The following is an 18,551-nucleotide window of genomic DNA, read 5'->3' as shown; positions in this document are numbered from 1 at the left end:
ACAAGAACTTGAAATTGATTTTTTTACATAAGGTAGCTCTTTTGATACATAACAAAAAGAAACAAAAGATTACATGACACTTTGCAAGAGGTAGCCCTTTTTGATGCACCCAGTTAAATTCGATGGTTGTCTTTCTTAATGTAACCTACACCTTCTATCCCAACCAACCAAAGAACAAGCTAGTCAAGTTTCGTTCAGTATTCTAAAGTGATTGGCAATCGTAACTTCCTATCAAACACCTTGAAGATCGAGGCCATACATGTATTGGTAGATCGTGCGCGTGCAAATTCCTTATCACTATGTGAATTGTGCTAGAATCAGGGTGCCTAAATATCTAGACTAAGACTCCTAATAAAAATACATATTTGCACAAGAGTCAACATTTCAAGGTAAATGAGCTCCATTTTTATGATTTTTTAATTTTTTAATTTTTTTATTTTGATTTTTCAATTTTGTTTTTTTGAATTTTTCAATTTTTTCAAAAAGAAGAAGGAGTTCGTTTTCAATTATGGCAAATTATCATGGTATCTACTCTATACCCCCAAACTTAAACTAAACATTGTCCTCAATGTTTCAAAATATGAACAAAATTATAATACAACATATGAAGAGGATCATGTTGAGTAGAGAAAAAGGAAAAAGAATACCCGATTTCGGCGAAAGTAATATTAGAACTCCGTTATTCAAGGCAAAAATCCATCATATGTCAGCCGAGATCATATTGGATTAGAAAAATATATACAAAAGGAACAAAAGGGTTTTTTAAGAAATTTTATCTACTGGATTATATACAAAAAAATTCACCATACACTAACAATCTAAAGAGTTGAGGATCAACCCAAAAGACAAAGTGTAGCGGTTTCAACAACTTCACACATGAAAGAAAAGCACGTGAAGCTGTGAAACCAAATGAGCTACCCCCAAACCTGGATTTTACAGAAGATATAATTTTGAAAACAAAATCGCGCAGCTTTGGGGGTTCATCATGCACAAGATCTAACTCAAAGTGTACTTTGCTATGGACGGGCAAACATGCAATTTCCAACTGTGGTTCCTCAAAGATATTATATTTAAATGCAAAATAGTCCAACAGGACTTGGGAAGCACACAGTTCCAAACCTAGATTAGGGACTCTCAGAAAAGTCGGTTTGACAATATGGGTACAAACCAAATCTAGGTTGGGTGGAAGGCCATCATATTGTGACTTATGTAGGATGATAGGCACATCATTATTAATCAAATCAAAATCTCCTAAATCATCTACACATGTCACATCATGCTCACAATCATCAATCAAATTAGCAAGTTCACACTCAGAATCATCAACATCATCAACAGATTCGTTCTCATGCATCGGCAAATCAGGAGAAATATCACAATGTGACCTAGGTAGAGAATCAGACACATCAAATATATTTTCATGCATATTAGTGTCTACAGAAGATTCAACTATTCCTATGTCATGCTCATCTTCACAGAATAATTGTACGAATCCCATGTCAATATCAAAATCATATGAATTACAATGAGTATTAGAAAGAACAACATGCATGAAGGTCGAGGGCGAGAAGCCATATGTTATTGAACCCACAGGTTCCACAATATTTTCATGTTCTTCTAACATATCATCATAATCATCATAATCATCATCATGGTAGCATGCATGTTGGTCCTCATTAACAGTGGTGGTGTCATTAGTCGATTCATGTTCCTCTAAATTAGGTTCATATTCAACATCATTTACATGAATGAGACTAGAAACTTCATTAGGGACAACATACATTTCCTCATGAATTTCCTCCTTTTGTAGGTGAAGCAAAATCTGATCTAAATATGCCTGAATTCGTGATGTAGATCTATCGAAGTTTTGCTCACTGAGTCTGAAAGCTTCTGTGGTGGAGTCTAAATTCATGGGAGTACAAAATTCTTCATGTTCAAATTGTGGTGATTGGTACATGTGTGCATGGTCATTAGGGTTTATAAAAGATTGATCGCAACCCTCAAAGGATTGATTATGGTCCCAATGACTACCATTCTCACAATTTATGGGCATTTCATACCTTGGATTTTCTCTAGATTGCCTAAAATTATGCAAAATATGACAATTCTCAACAGGGTGGTATAAACTACCACATGCGGGACATGCATAGATTTCAGGTTGCCTAAGAAAATTAGATGTGACAGATTCCTCATGTGATTGCATTTCTAAAGCTGCGATTCGAGCTTCTAATTGATCCTCAAGAGATGATTGTGTGAGTGAGGTATTAGCAAAATGTTCATTTTCACGTTGTGGCGAATGATGCATGTGTGAATAGTCATTAGGGTTCATGTATTGAGGCTCGGGACTTTGAAAATGTCCATAATAATTCCTATGACTATTGACATCATGGTCTATGGGAGGTTCATAACGTGAAGTATGTCCACACGCAAGTTCTCTAAGGGATTTGTTGTATTCCCCAACTGTAGACCAAGATCTAGACATGATTGGGCTCAAAAGCTAAGTAACTATATTACAAAGCCAAAATTTGGTTTTTAATGGGTTTGGATTTTTGGGAAAAATTTGGTTTTGGTGGGAGACATTTGAAAATTTGGTTTTGAAATGGGAGTAAAATAAAACTTTTGGTTTAAGATGGGATAAAGAAGAAAAAATTTGGTTTAAAATGGGAGCAAGTAAAATTTGGTTTTTTGAATGGGAGAAAAAGAAAATTTTTGTTTTTGTTTTTGTTTTTGTTTTTGTTTTTGTTTTTGTTTTTTTTTTTTTTTTTTTAAGAAAGAAAATAAAATTTGGTTTTTGAATGGGAGCAAGCCCACTGTTTGTTTTCGTTTGCTTTGGCTCCGCTTGGTTGAAAACTTTTGGTGGAACTGAGTCCAAAATCTCGGCCTAGAATTTGGGTACTTGGCCCACTAACGAGTTCAACTAGCGTGATCGGTTACAAGCTCAGCTGGGTTTAAAAACCCAGAATACAAAATACAAGTCCAAATTAAACAAGCTCACAAAAATTAAATACAAGCCCACAAATTAAACAAACAAGCCCACAAATAAATTATTACAAACCCAACAGAAAATAAGAGAAGCCCAAAAATTGGCTTTAATTATTACATGCCCACAATTAAAAAATTGGAAGCCCACAATTCGGGTTCTCTTAAATGGGTTACCTTTTAAGCACAGCCCAGCTGCTCTGATATTGTTGCAAAAACCCAGTTGGGCTTTGGTTCTTTTCCTTGGTGGCGTCCCAGCAGAGGAAAAACAGGTTCAGAACAGCAGGTCCAACAGCAAATGAAGTGAAGCAGATGCAGATGCAAATGCTATGAAGTGAAATGCAAAATAGCTAAGAAAAACACACGAAAAACACAGCACCAATCCCCGGCAACGGCGCCAAAAACTTGGTGGTCCCGGAGATGTGTATAATTGAAGCGATAAAAACGGGCCTAGACAGGTGTATAAAAATGAAGCAATGAAACGGGGGCCTACAGTAATACCGCAAGTGCACGGTCGTCAGTTGTAGCTCGTGCAAGTACGGGTCGATCCACAGAGATCGGGTGTGTTTTGGAGTGTTTAGCTAATTGGGTTCCTAGATTTGCTTTGGGCTTAGAAGCCTTTTGGCTTAAATTGGGCTTGAGTACTAATGGGTTTGAATGCCCTTTGAATGAATTGGGCTTAGTGGGTTTGTTAAAAATAAAATGAACTGAGCTTGGGCTCAGTTATCTTTGAAGTGCAAATGGGCTTTGGTTCTGGAAACTGGTTTGAGCGTTGGGCTTAACAATTCACTTGTGAGTTGGGCTTAGTAGTGAACTAGGCTTTGGCCTTAACTGGGCTTCAGAGGCTTTTGGGAGTGAACTGAGCTTTGGGCTCAGTTGGTTGGGCCTTTAGCCTTTGGTTTCACTGAATTGGACTTGGGCTCAGGAGTGAAGTGAGCTTTGGATGGACTGAGTGAACTGTGGTCTAGGGGAGGAAGCAGCAGCAGGCAGGAAAAGGAAGGCAGCAGCAGTGTAGCTTGAGCTGCAGCAGTTTGGCAGCAACAACAGCAGCTGAGGCAGGAGGCAGCAGCAGGGGAAAGCAAAGCAGCACAAGTGCTGCAGCAGCAATTGCAGCAGTAGAAGAAAAAGGCAGCAATGCAGCAAGGGTTACAGCAGCAGTACTGCAGCTGCTCAAGCAGTGAAGAAAATGCAAAACAGAAAAGAAACTAAAGACACAAAGAACAGGAACAAGAGTGATAAAGAAACAGTTGCATACCAAGGCCTAAGCCAAGGGCAGTGATGTGAAGAAAATAGCAAATGAAAGAAAGAAAACAGTAAACAATGGAATGAGTCTAAACATGAAAAAAAACAAAATAAAAACAAAACAGTGAAGACAAGAGGATGAACTCAAATGATCATGCCAATTCTTCCTTAAAGCAGGTAAAGGTAAAGGTTCAAGCCTGCCTTTTACCTAAGGTGTTTCACCAATGGACAGTTGAATCACAACTAAAGTGTCAATCCTAAGCACTAAATGTCTGACTAAAGCACAATTAGTCAGAGAATTTGACAATGTCAATAAGGTATGAGTTGTGGTAATATCACATAGTTTTATCCTAACTACAAAGCATACATGATATGCACTGTGAGAGTAAAATGTGGTTTACCTTGATTCAATTCTATCCTAGAACATTTCACACATCTAAGAATGACATGAACAACATGAGAACATTACAAGACAGAGCAGAACATACACATTAACAGAGAATATTGACAAATTCTATCCAGGGTATTAACATACACATTAACAGAGAACATACACAGAACAGAACATACACATCTAGGGTATTAACAGAACACAGTTCTGGACGCTGGCTATTCCAGCATAAGCCAATTTCACACCCCAAAGTATCTATTTATAGTTACAAGCACAATTAGGGTTCTACACAAAAAATCCCCAAATTGACAGTAGACTAGGGTTTTGATTTTCGAGCTTACCAAACGTGATAAGACGAGTCCGTCTTCAACCCATGCTTCTTCTCCCTTCTCTGCTCCTTCCCATGCCTTCAATTTCTCTTTCTAGCTTCACTAATTCGTCAACCATTCACCTAGGGTTTCGGCAGGGGAGAAATTGACGAATTAGGGGGCTATAAAGATGGGTAATAGTTGTAGGAAGGTAGGGGTGATGATGGTGGAGGTGTGGTGGTGGTAGAGGAGTTGGTGATGGAGTCAGAGCAGGTGGAGAAGGTGGTGGTGGTTCTGCAGAGGGATGGAGAAGAAGGAGGAGGTCGATAGAATGCGAAGAAGGGGATGTTTGGCGATGGGGTATAGGTATTGGGTACTCGGGTGTTGAGCGGCTTCATCAAATTTTGATGTTCTGTGACTCTGAGCTGCGGGATGCGAAGATGGTTGGTAGATCTAACGGTGAGATGAGAGATGAATCGATGCAACCGTTGGATTTTGAAACACAACGAAGTCAACGGTGTTAGATGATGTTAGGTACTGTAGTGTTAAGCGGAAGTATCGAGATTTGATGCGCAGGCAAAGGAGCGACCGTAGGATCTAAATGTGATCTAATCTGAAGGCTTGGAATTTAGGCACTATGGTGTTTAGCAGGGACTTCAGATTTTGATGCACTATGAAGAAGCGACCATTGGATGATGAGATGGATCCAATCTAACGGCTGAGAATGGAGGCGGGTATGGATATAGAAAATGGGTTTGGGTAAGGGTTTTGGGCCTTGGGTATGCCAAGCCCATATCTTCTTCAAGAACAATTCTTCCTTCTTGAGCCCATTCCTAGCTTTTTGGACGTGCGCTCCATTCTTTGCGGCTTCCTTGCTTAATTTCTTCCGGCTTTTCACCACTCTTCAGCTCTTTTCCGCTCCGCAAGTTATCCAGACTTTATTTATTACCTAAAAATGCAAAATTAAGTAAGAAAAATATTTATTCTTGAAAACAATGAAAATACAGAATATGGGATAAAATGTAGAATTAATGCACAAAAGATGAGTTAAATGCCAAGAAAAATATATAGAAATATGCACTTTTTAGCACTCATCAGGCGCGGGTTGTATAATTAGTGGCTTGTGAAGAAACGGGTTAACCCGGCCCGTACCGTGAAACCCGCGGGTTAACCCGGCTCATTCCCTACCACTAGGCCGCGTGTCACAGAATGTAAGCCTGTTATGTACGTGTCACAATATCTTGTTTCCCTCATATAAAAAGTTAAAAACGAAGAAAGAAACCCTAACTCCCTAAGCCTAAGCCGCTGCCGCCTTCATTCTTCCTCTTCTTTTCTTCTTCCCTGCTGAGTCTTCTGAATCTGATGGCAGGTACGAATCACAGTCACAGAACAACAAATTGAAATCTAAAGATCAAAGTTTAAAGGCTAGCAGGTAACAGCAACATACTTCAAAGTTTTACCCAAGATTTTTCTCTTCACTATTTCCAGATATCATTTTTTGTCTCTGAAATTTTCGTGTAACAGCAGAAGAAGATCGATCTCATGTATTTAAAGGTTCACTGTAAAGGTTAACTTCAGATCTCGTGTTTGAATTTCGGATTTCATCTTCTTACAGTTACAATCAAAAGTAAGTTTTCTTTTCTTTTCTCGTAAATATCATCAAAATAAAACATGGGTTTTGGTAATCAATTGTTAATTTCTTAAATCTAACCCCTTTACTTTTTTTATTCATCCAGTCTACCGAGAATACTCATACCAGCAGATGAAATACTAGCCTTTTTCCCCAATTCTAATTTTATTGTTGGTAATCTCTGCTGTAGTTTGCACATAGGATATTTAGATTCTTTAATTGGTAATTTTGGTTGTGTTTATCGATTTGTCCCCCACAATTTATCTGAATACTCTTGTCTCTCTGTCCTGCAACTTAATTACTGTTTAGTGATGAACAAAATCTCATCTGTAACCTTTCCATGGAACTCAGGGGGGACATCAAGCACCATCTTTGATTAAATGTACTGGGGAGAGAGTGGGTCCTTTTGCCTCCATGTGTTGTTATTGCTATCAATTACTGCATCTTTTTCAGTTCAAGTTATTCTTCAATGTTGTGTTTAGTTGTATGATTTGGTTGGAATATTCGACTATATCAGTAGTGGAATTTGAGGTCTGAATTTCATTGACATTAGGTTTATATATGATGAACTATTAGGTACGAGACTGGTAGGTCAATTTGTTCTGTGATGTCTCTTTCTCTTAGAAATCAATGATACACCTGATGAAGATAGCTTTTACACAAACAACTCATACAAGTGACAAATTCTCAATAGATTGGTAGTCTATACTTTTTAGTCACCAACACAGCCAGCAACATAAATAGCACCACCACCATCAGAGCATTATGCTTAGAAGAAGAATTGTATAAATACTTACAACAGATTTAGAATTTCTGAAATATGGTTAGGTTTCAATAGACAGTTGATTTTTTTTTCTTTTCTTTACATTGCCAGTTTTTCACGTTTCTGATTCTCTGAATGACTCTTTGACTTGTTCTTTGTGGCTCCATCCATTTCAGGATGTCAAGTGTACAAGAACAAGAGTTACCAGAACCAGACCATTACAACGATGTTATGAGTGGTGAAGGTCAAGATGATGATGATGATGTTGAGATGCTAGATTCTGTGAATGAGGATCCAACTGTTGGTTGTGCACCTGCACAAGTTGCACGTGGAAAGAAAAATAGACTTAGATCCGAAGTTTGGGAATTTTTTAAACTCGTTAAGTATAAGGATGGTACAACGAAGGGGGTGTGCAAGGCTTGTAATGTAGGATATAAATATGAAAGCCAAAGAGGTGGAACCTCAGCCATGAAAAGGCATAAGTGCATTAACGTCAGTCTATGGACGTAGGGCAGATGATATTAGCTTCACAAAATAGCCAGCTGTCTACCCGTGTACGCAAGGTTGATCAAATGAAATTACGGGATTTGTTCTCAGCTTTACTCATTGCAAGAAATGTTCCATTTTCTTTGGTGGAGTGGAAAGAGTTTAGGGATATATGTGCTTATTTAAATGATGACTTTAAACCAATATCAAGGAATACTGGGAAAGCCGATGTGGTAAAGAAACATAAAGCACAAAAAGAAGTTATTCGCAACAGATTGAAACTTGCTCCAGGTATGATTCAAAATTTCAAATCCTAATGACCCATATGATTTGTTTATACTTTTATGTATGAGTAATTGATTAATATGATGTGCTAGCTAATGTGTATGACTTACCCTTACAGGTAGGATATGTCTAACATCAGACATGTGTACTTCTGTAACAACTACTGGATATATAAGCTTAACTGCGCACTATCTTGATAAAGATTGGGTATTGCAAAAGAAGCTTATGAATTTCTCTCCCCTTCCACCACCTCATACAGGTAAAGCACTTAATTTTATTTCTTTATTATCTTAAATATAATTTCATGTTAACTTATTCCCCTTTCTACTACCTCAAACAGATGAACACCTTTCTTCTAAGTTATTTGCAATGATAGAAGATTGGGGAATTGAAGAAAAGGTATCCAACATCACCTTGGATAATGCTGCAAATAACGGAGCTTGTGCTGGAATTATGAAGAGTAGACTTGTTGCAAAGAAGATCTTGTTGAACGATGGAAAATACTTTCATGTGCGTTGTTGTGCTCATATCTTAGCTCTTATTGTAAAAGAAGGACTTACGAAGATTGATCCAGCCGTGCTTAAGATTCGAGCGTCAGTGAAGTCCCTTAAAAAGTCCCAAGTAAGAAAACAAAAGTTCTTGGATATTGTTGAAACTTTAGGAATGTCTGGTCTGAAAAAGGGTATTCGGCAAGACGTAAAGACAAGGTGGGATTCCACTTCTATTCTGTTATAAATTACAAAGTTGGAGAATTGTATAATTTGTATTAATTTTTTTTTAGATACTCACTGAATGTTTGTTTTATGCAGGTGGAATTCAACTTATCTTATGTTAGACAGTTGTATCTTGTATAAGCCAGTTTTCTCTCATTTGAAGTTGGTGGATTCAGACTATGAAGACTGTCCAACTAATGAAGAATGGGAACAAATTGAAGTAGTCACAAAGTTTCTCAAGGTGTTTCATGAACTCACAAAGGTTTTTTCTGGTAGTAAGTATCCTACTTCCAATCTGTATTTTGAAAGAATTTGTCAAGTTCAGGTGTTACTAAAGAAAGAGAGAAGAAGTAATATTGAATTCATTAGGAACATGGTAAAAGAGATGCAAGCAAAATTTGATAGTTACTGGAAGGAGTTGAGTCCTATATTGGCTATGGCAGTTGTGTTAGATCCTAGATCGAAAATGAATTTTGTGAAATTTACTTACTCCAAGTTGTATCCTGATGAGAGAGAATTAGAATGTCAAGTTAATAAAGTGCATAGTAATATAAAAGCACTTTTTAATGAGTATTACACCTTGTCAAGTTCAAGAGCTTCCAACAGTTGTGAAGCTCAAAATTTGAGTGTTCAAAATGGTGGGAATTTTGCTGCCCAAGAAGGGAGTGATTTTTTCAGGTAATTTCAACTTTTATGTTCAGTTTGATTCATTTGAGTTCTTCATGATTGGTATAAGTCTGCAAAACATGTTCTTTTTTTTTTTAATACAAGATGATAACTTTGAACCCAGATTTAATATGTCAATGTAAACTCTGAGCATGCCATATATCGTTTATTTGTCATTGTAATTACTTATGATAGAATGAGGAATGTACCCAAGAATTGGTTGTTGGATTGTTTGGGATTCTGTCATTCTGTGTCTTGATATCTAGTGTCTTGTCAACAGGAATATGTTGCAACACAGGAACGTGGTGGTAATGTATTAACTGACTTGTCAGAGTTAGATGAATATCTTGGCGAGACGTACAGAGGTTGTCTAAATTCACTAGACATCCTGAACTATTGGAAGAACCATGAACAACAATATCCAGTACTTTCAAGAATGGCAGGGGATATTTTGTCAATTCCTATTTCAACCGTCGCATCGGAGTCTGCATTTAGCATTGGAGGAAGGGTGATTGATCGATTTTGCAGTTCCTTATTACCTGAAAATGCTGAGGCGTTAATAACAACTCGTGATTGGGAATATGGAATTGGTAAGTAAATCAATAATATTTTATTTAGTTGAGTGTCTAAATCTTATCTATAACATCGGTAGTTTTATTATGATCCATATAGGAAAAGAAGATATGGATGAGGACAATGTGATCGTTAAAGAAGATATATTAGGATTTGAACCTGACGCAGTGGAGGATGGGGCAGTGGAGGATGTGGAGGAAGTAAGTTCTTATGCGTCTAGTTAGTATTCGTACTTCTTCAATATAAAGCGGGGTAATTATGCAAATTCCATGTTTTTGACTTGAATCTTTTTTTTTGTTTGGTTTATTTTTTCTTGAAATTACAGATTCATATTGAATAGTTGGAGCAACTCAAAGATAAACATGGAATATGAGAATGTTTTATCACTTACCAGTATCTCCAAATATTGCATAGAAAAGAGATTGGAGATGTTTTTTTGATAGTTAACACTTTTTTTGATTAACCACACAATATATATTTTGTGCAGGAAGTGGTTATTAATATTATGATATTGTCGCACTTGGTGATACAAATTAGAAACAATGGTATCTACAGTCTCGGTCTCGGAAGTTTATTTTCATTATTTATCAATTATCATCATGAACTGATGAAGTACTGTGTAACTGTAACTAAAGTACTTAAGTACTAAAGTAAACTACTAATGACTAGTAAAGTAAGTCTAGTATGAATGTATGATACTATGATAGTATCTGTGTGACTGTGTCTGTGTTTCTTTAAGAAGACTAATTTTTTTAGTTTTGCAATTTTGAGGTTTTGAATTGATATACCAAATGAATTGGATGAATGTTAGATACTTAGGTTGTAGCTTGTAGGAAAGGAACTTTAGATGCCCTGAATGTAGAAGGAAATAGCCCAGAAATCGATTTCTGGCGAGTTGACTCAACAAAAACCAGGTAACCCGTGAGCACCCGTGAACCCGCGAGCTTTACCCGGGACGGGCAAGGGTGGGATAAATGACCACCCGTGAAGAATTTCAACCCGCGAGCTCAGGCTTGTATTAACCCGTAACCCGCGGGTTGGTCACAAGCCAGACCCGTCCCGCCCGTTTGCCAGCTCTAGTTGATGAAGAGGACATGCCTCAGTGCTTTAAGTGTAAGGGTTTTGGCCATTTTGCTAACGAATGCCCAAATCGTTGAAAATACACTGGGAACAAAGGTCTAGCTGTAACACTTGATGAAATGTCTGAAACCTATGATTCCGATGAAGATAGGAAATCAAGTGTAGGGCGTCTTTGTGAAAACATCGATTTTGATACTTGTAGCAATACATATATCAACCTCAATGGGTTCGGAGAAGAGGGAAACCCAATCAAGATGGAAGATTCACTGAATCCGATAACTGGAAACCCTATCAGTGATGTTTCAGGATCAACAGTATGTCTAGCTGCTTGCACATCTCAGATGCCTGAATACTATCCAAGATTGACGTGCTCGTTTTGTTCGATGAAGGGATACGAACTATCAAGGTGTTACAAATACAAGCACCAAATAAGGCACGCCAGCAAACTTCAACGAAGAGCATATCGATTAGCAAGGAAGCTGAAACTTGCTCAGAAGACCGCCGAGGTATGTAGGATCTTATCTTCGTCTAAGAAGTTGGTTTCCAAGGATAGAATAAGACCATTTGAAAAGAAAATATGGTCAAATCGTTTTGATAGACAGAGATCAGAGGATTCCTCCCATGAGAAAAAAGATGGACAAATCGTTGTTCATCGCAACACAACTTGATTGTGTCGTTGGGAAAATCTTGTCTCATGTGCCTGATCGAAAAGAGACAAGATTGAGTGTTGATCTAGGCTTCAGAAAAGTTTTTCCTTCTTTTCTTAGATTTGTTATTTTTTTTGTCTATAAAATAAAAGAAAGGGTTATTATCGACAATTATACTCTTTATAGGGTTTTAGAGTTGGGCGTATACGAACCTGTCAATAGGTTTCGGACGCTACATTCCTTTTTTCCTTTTGACATCCTTTATAAGACTTCTTTTTGAGTTAAGTGATTCCATCACACAAATCCAATTGTTCATAACTGTTCTCAAAGCACTATGTTGTCAGATGGAAAGGATGTCAACATGATTGTTAAGTCTTCAATCAAGTAAAAAGAGAAATCTCCTGTGTTCTAAGCCCCTGAAAAGAAAAAGAAAGAATATAAGAAGACCCAGGGTTTTTCCTTCTAACTCTCAGAAGTTTTCCGATGTTCTTGATGAGTTAAAGGAAATAAGAAGGGATATTTATGAAATAAAGACGTTTGTGTCTAAATCTTTGGAAATTCAGAGGACCCTAATTCGACCTCTTCATCCAAGACAGTTCGTGGGTATTGACACTCATCTCCGTGAACCTTATGTCCCGATGGTTGTCGATAACAAGGAGTTCGGGAATGATAAAGAATTTCTCAAAGGAATTGTTGTATGTCTTCTTTTTGGATTAGTTGGAAGAATAACTAGAGCTTTGAATAGCGAAGATTGTGACTACACATAGATCTTTTTGTTTTCATCTTCTTATGTTATTTTTTAGGTTTAGTGGTTTTAAATTCTAAAAATATTTGGAGGATGATATTATTGCAGTATTAATCTGTTTTGAAGTATTGCAATATTTTTATGGGATATGTATTGTTTGCGTCCGTGAACTTGAAGGTCCCATATGTTTTCAAAAGTAAAGTCGTTCATAAATTGATATTCGTATTGATGAAAGGACGAATGGACTTTTGACAATTGAAAAAGTTATGCCTATGCAGTCATTTATTTGATGGAAATAGGATAAAATCTTTTGTTTGACAAGGATAAAGTCTATTATGTCGTTATGCAAATACTGACGGAAAATAGAATATATCCTTGTATGTTATCCACTGTATTGATCTTCATTGATCCATTTTGTTATTTTCTACCGTGAAGGCTCCATTGTGTATCTTATGTTGAGCACCTTACAACTATGTCGATTAATATTGGCCTTATTGGTTGTTCCATGAGATTTTATATGTTGAGCATTCTTGAACTAAATTAATCACCTTGATTGGTTATTTAGTTATTTGCTCCGAAAGTCTTCTTTTCTCGAGCAAAATCTTTTGACAATTAAATTGATTTCCTCGGTGATTAGTTTGGTTGTGTATTCCAATTAGATTAATTATAGGTTCTCTTGTAATTAATCTAGTTGAGTTTTTAATATATTTCACAAGTTCTTGTGTTGACTATATGAACGGCTATACTAATCATGTTCTATTGGTTGATGTAGTCGTATATTCCGTAAGGTTTTACTTATGTTGAGTATTTGAACGATTAAGGTAGTCATCTCCGTGTGGTTATCTTAGAGTTTACTTGTGATTAATTTGATTTAGTTTTGGATATAAAAAATCATTTCCATGGTTTTTGGTGTCCAATTAAAAAAATCCTTCTTTTCTTTCGAAATTAAGGTCGCTCTTGTTGTTCTTTCGGGAATGACATCAAATGGGGGAGAGTTCTTTTGAATTTGTGCTTAATGGTAATATCTTGCGGGGTGTGCGGCTGTGGAATTTTATAGGGGTTATCTTGTATCTTAAAACTCCTTGATGAATGCATTTAGCTTCGGCTTTATGATTGCATATAAATTAAGTTGGTAGGTATTTTTCTTTTAGTCTATGAAATGTCTCTTGTGCAAATTTCATTTTGATCCCGTTCTTTTACCTTTGCCAATTTTATTGACAAAAATGGGGAGAAATAATGTAGTTCACACTACAAATACATATGGTTTTCGGATCATTGTGTAAAGGGGAGTGGTTTCCATGATCGAGATGGAGTATTGACAAAGGGGGAGTGATACATATCACCATAGTATTGTTGTTAAAGTCGTGATGCAATTGGACTTTGATGTTACATAATGATACTATGACACTGTATAATAATGATCGAGAATCTCGATTTCTCTCATTGTTATAGCTACAGATCTTCAACAATGGTGGTGCTAAAATTACAACCTTAGGGATCGTTGGAGTACTTGGAAGGACGAAGATTTCAAGGAACGTTGAAGATTAGACTATGGAATAGGAGCCACTAAAGTTTATCTTTTTTGTATTCTATATGTATTAATAGTTTTGTCACTAAAATTGATAAAGGGGGAGATTGTTAGAACATAGCTCGGTCAAACTCGCATGCGTTTCTATATCAAGCATATTTTTAAATGTTAGTGATCAAAACTATGAGTCTTGATTTCTAGTCTGTTATAGCTAAGTCTCGGACTAGGATAGAAAAGTGTAGTTGAGCTCAAGGACTTCATGGTGATCCATCATACAACGACGAAGATATACTCAAGGAACCGTGGAACTTCATTAGCAAAAAGTTATGTGGAGACTTGAACTTATCTATCACTCAAAAGTCTATCTATTATATCTCCTACTTCTTATGAGACAAAAAGTCGTATGCTATATAGACTAGATCATACACATTTGACATTTCGAGAAGAGTATTCACTACTTATCTTTTTCTCGAAATAGTGTGTTGGTAAAGCGTTTCGCTTTGATCAAGTTTATCTTCACCTAGTGACGAAAGTCATGAAAAGTTTCAATTACTTTGAGAATTGTTGTGACATGAAACGGTATGTGAATAACGGCTATATAACGTCCTCTGAGAATGTCTTAATGATTTGAATGAGAGTTTAGATTACATAACCATGTATTCCTTAATCTGAAGTTTTCGAACTTTGTTGATTGAGAGAAACCGGAGGAATTGGCTTTGCCAAGTCCGCGAACTGACGGAAGTTCTCTTGCCGAGAGTTTCTGCTGGGATTTTTCGAAAACTCGTTTGCGTGTTTAGTCCGAACTCAGTCCGCGAACCTAGTTCGCAAACTCGCGGAAGTCTCTTTGTAGAGATTTTCTGCTGAGTATGGAAAACTCTGCCGGTTGCCTTAAGTCCGCGAACTTGTTTGTGTGATTAAGTCGTTATGTCTAAAGATGTGCTCTGAACATGAAACTTAAATTACTAAGGAATGCTTTATGCAAACCGTGGCTATAAAGTTCATGAGACGATTCATCAAATCGAATCATCTTTGTTTCAATTGTGTCTTGTGTAGTTACATAAGATCCCATAGAAATTGAACAACTCTCTAACTAGTTCATTTGAGTCAATTGAACTAGTTATGGTGAAGAAGAACTAGGTTAATATGAATTTCTCATATGGTTAACCTTTTGGGTTACTATGTTGAACCAACATACACGTACACTTTTGGGAATGGTTTTCACAAACCCACTAAACGTCTACCCAAGTGTGTGTGTGACAAGCTATATTTTCGATATAACGGTTGAGAAATATTAGTTTGAATCTGAATCAGGTTTTCATCTAACGGTGAATATGGATTGCTTTGTAACTAAGGAAAAACCCTGATTTGAAGGATATATAAAGGAGACATCTAGCATTGTGCAAAACTAAGACCCACACGTCTGTGTGAGACTATTGCGCTCGCTAGAGTCGATTCTCCTTTAAACTTTGGTTTTCCTCTCTAAAACCAGGTTAACGACTTAAAGACTTCATTGGGATTGTGAAGCCAGACCGATACTACTTTTATCATAGTTGTGTGATCTGATCTTGCATATTCTATCGTACGAGTACAATCTATTGATTGTCTTGAGATCGTGAGAGTTCTCCGATAGGCAAGATAAAGAAGTCACAAACATCTTCGTTTCACTGTTTGTGATTCCTCGACAAACCGCTTGTGTAGTCAAGAAGGATTATTGAGAGGTGATTGATTAATCTAGGCTGTTCTTCGGGAATATAATATCGGATTATCAATTGGTTCATGTTCACCTTGATTTTATATATTAATACGGAACAAAACCCTAGGATTTTTCTGTGGGAGACAGATTTATCCTTCGATAGACTTTTCTGTGTGAGACAGATTTGTTTATTATCAAGTCTGCGATTTTGGGTTGCAGCAACTCTTAGTTGTGGGTGAGATCAGCTAAGGGAATCAAGTGCGCAGTATCCTGCTGGGATCAGAGGCGTAGGAGTACAACTATACCTTAAATTAGTGGGAGACTGATTGGGTTTCAACTATAGTCCAGTCTGAAGTTAGCTTGTAGTAGGCTAGTGTCTGTAGCGGCTTAATACAGTGTGTATTCAATCTGGACTAGGTCCCGGGGTTTTTTTACATTTGCGGTTTCCTCGTTAACAAAACTTCTGGTGTTTGTGTTATTTATTTTTCTCATTATATTTTTTATATAATTGAAATAATACAGGTTGTGCGTTAAAGATCATCAATTGGAAATTCAACCTTTGGTTGTTGATTGATCCTTGGACATTGGTATTTGGTACCGTCCAAGTTATCTCTCTTTGATAAAGACTCGCAGATTTTCATTTGTTTGAGTAAAGATCAAATCGAGAGATTGAGATATAAACTCTTTGATATATCTTTTTATTGATTGAGTCTAACTGTCTAGTTTATTCTCATAAAAAGTATATTGAAGTTTGTCCATACATATTGTTAAGCGAAATATTGGGTGGTGTTGTTATACCCCCGCTTTTTCACTAAGGTTAAAGGAGAATCGACTCTAGTTATATAACTAGTAACACACAGGAGGTGTGGGGATTACCTTTCCCAGTTGCTAGAGTTCTCCTTTATATAGTTTTCAAATCAAGGTTTGTAATCTAAGTTACCTTGGTAACAAAGCATTCAATAACCACCGTTAGATGAAAAACCTGATTCAACCAAGCTAATATCTTTCAACCGTTATATCGAACTTAGCTTTTTACACACAAATGAAATGTACCCTCATTTAGGTTTATGTAACCGTACCTAAACGTGTACACCATGTTGGTTCACAAATAGTTAACCGATGTTAGCCATATGATTACTCTCATATCAACCTTATTCATCTTAACCATAACTAGTTCAAATGACTCAAATGAAACTAGTTAAGAGTTTTTCAATTGTTTAGAAAACACATTTGAAATCAAATCGGTTTGATTCACTTGAATCAGTCATGAACATTATAGCCATGGTTTGCAAAGATTGCATTCCTTATGATTTAAATGTTCAAGTACATGAACTGACCGACTTGGCAAAGTAACCAGCTTAAGTATGTGTACGGGTATGCGTACTTAAGCAACCGGTTTTGAGTTTGTTAAGTTCCCAAACTCAGCAGAAATTTTCGGTTCAAAAACTTCCGCCAGTATGCGTACGGGTACACATACTTAAGGTGACTAGTTAAGAGTTTTGCCAAAACCAAACTCAGCAGAAATTCTCGGTTCGAGAACTTCCGCCAGTATGCGTACGGGTACGTATACTTAACCTGTCTCCTTCACCAATTTTGTACACACATATATGCATACTCTTGGCTCCCGGTTTATGGACTTATACACTAATGAGCGAACACACTATATGTGTTTATATCCAAAGATGGTTACATCATCAAATCTTTATTTAAATCATTGAAACATTTTTTCTATAATGACAATAGCCGTTTTCACACACTATTAGTATCAAAACAATTTTCAAGATATTGAAATAATCATTGTCGAAACATTCCAAGACTACATCAAATGATTGTATCACACAAACCATGTAAGATGTTACTAGGCAATTTTCTCATGATATAAGATGAACTTGGTCGAAGCAAAAGCTTACCAACATATATTTCGAGAAATATGTAAGCGAGATATACTAAGCTCGAAATCTCAAATGTGTATAAAGAAAACTATATCGTAACACGACTTATGTCTCAATATACGAGATAGTTCCACAATCTCAAGTCTCCACATACCTTTTGTCGAAGAAGTTCCACAAGATCCCCTTAGTAGTTCTTCGTCTTCAAGAGATGAACGTCGAAAGATTTAAGCTCAACTACACTATCTATGTCCTAGTTCGAGATATCTACAAATAGGCTAGAAATCAAGACTTATAGTTTTGATCACTAACATTGACAAATATGCTTGAGATAGCAACGCATGCGAGTTCGACCGAGCAATGCTCTAACAGTCTCCCCCTTTGTCAATTTTAGTGACAAAACTATCAATACATATGGATTACAAAAAAGATAAAAAAATGTAGCTTTTTATCCACATGCTTGATCTCCTTGGCATCTTCAACGCGACTCGAAATCTTCGTCACTTCCAAGTACTCCATGATCCTAAAGGTTGTAAGTTCAGCATCACAGTTGTTGAAGATACGTAGCTATAACAATGAGAAAACAAAATGCTCTCAATCATTGTTATACAGTATGATAGTATTATTACATAGCATCAAAGTTCAATTGTATCAAAACTTTGACAATAACACTATGACGATATGCATCACTCCCCCTTAGTCAATACATATCTCAACATGAAAACCACTCCCCCTTACATAATGATCCGTAAACTATATGTATTTGTAGTGTGAACTACACATTAATTCTCCCCCTTTTTGTCAAAAAAAATTGGCAAAGGTACGAAAATTAGTGGGATCCTAATGAAATTTCCACGGAGATACATCATGACCAAAAGGTGTGTTAACATACCAACAAATTTAGATGCAATCATAAATCCGGAGCTAAATGCA

General features: G+C 36.7%; 1 long non-coding RNA gene across 2 annotated transcripts; it reads left to right on the top strand.

The window, feature by feature from the left end:
• The first annotated feature begins 6,165 nt into the window (after positions 1-6,165).
• Positions 6,166-7,554, top strand: LOC113273484. Of its 2 annotated transcripts, none has more exons than XR_003322426.1 (4): positions 6,166-6,352; positions 6,448-6,547; positions 6,902-6,946; positions 7,490-7,554. It is a non-coding gene; the product is annotated as an uncharacterized LOC113273484 (long non-coding RNA). The 2 variants fall into 2 exon arrangements; XR_003322425.1 differs by having other exon boundaries at positions 6,445-6,547.
• Positions 7,555-18,551: the final 10,997 nt, after the last annotated feature.

Source organism: Papaver somniferum, chromosome 4 (assembly GCF_003573695.1).
Source record: "Papaver somniferum cultivar HN1 chromosome 4, ASM357369v1, whole genome shotgun sequence".
In the NCBI taxonomy this organism is placed as follows: domain Eukaryota; kingdom Viridiplantae; phylum Streptophyta; class Magnoliopsida; order Ranunculales; family Papaveraceae; genus Papaver; species Papaver somniferum.
The sequence above is the reverse complement of the archived record's forward strand: the minus strand, read 5'-3'. Positions and strand labels throughout refer to the sequence as shown.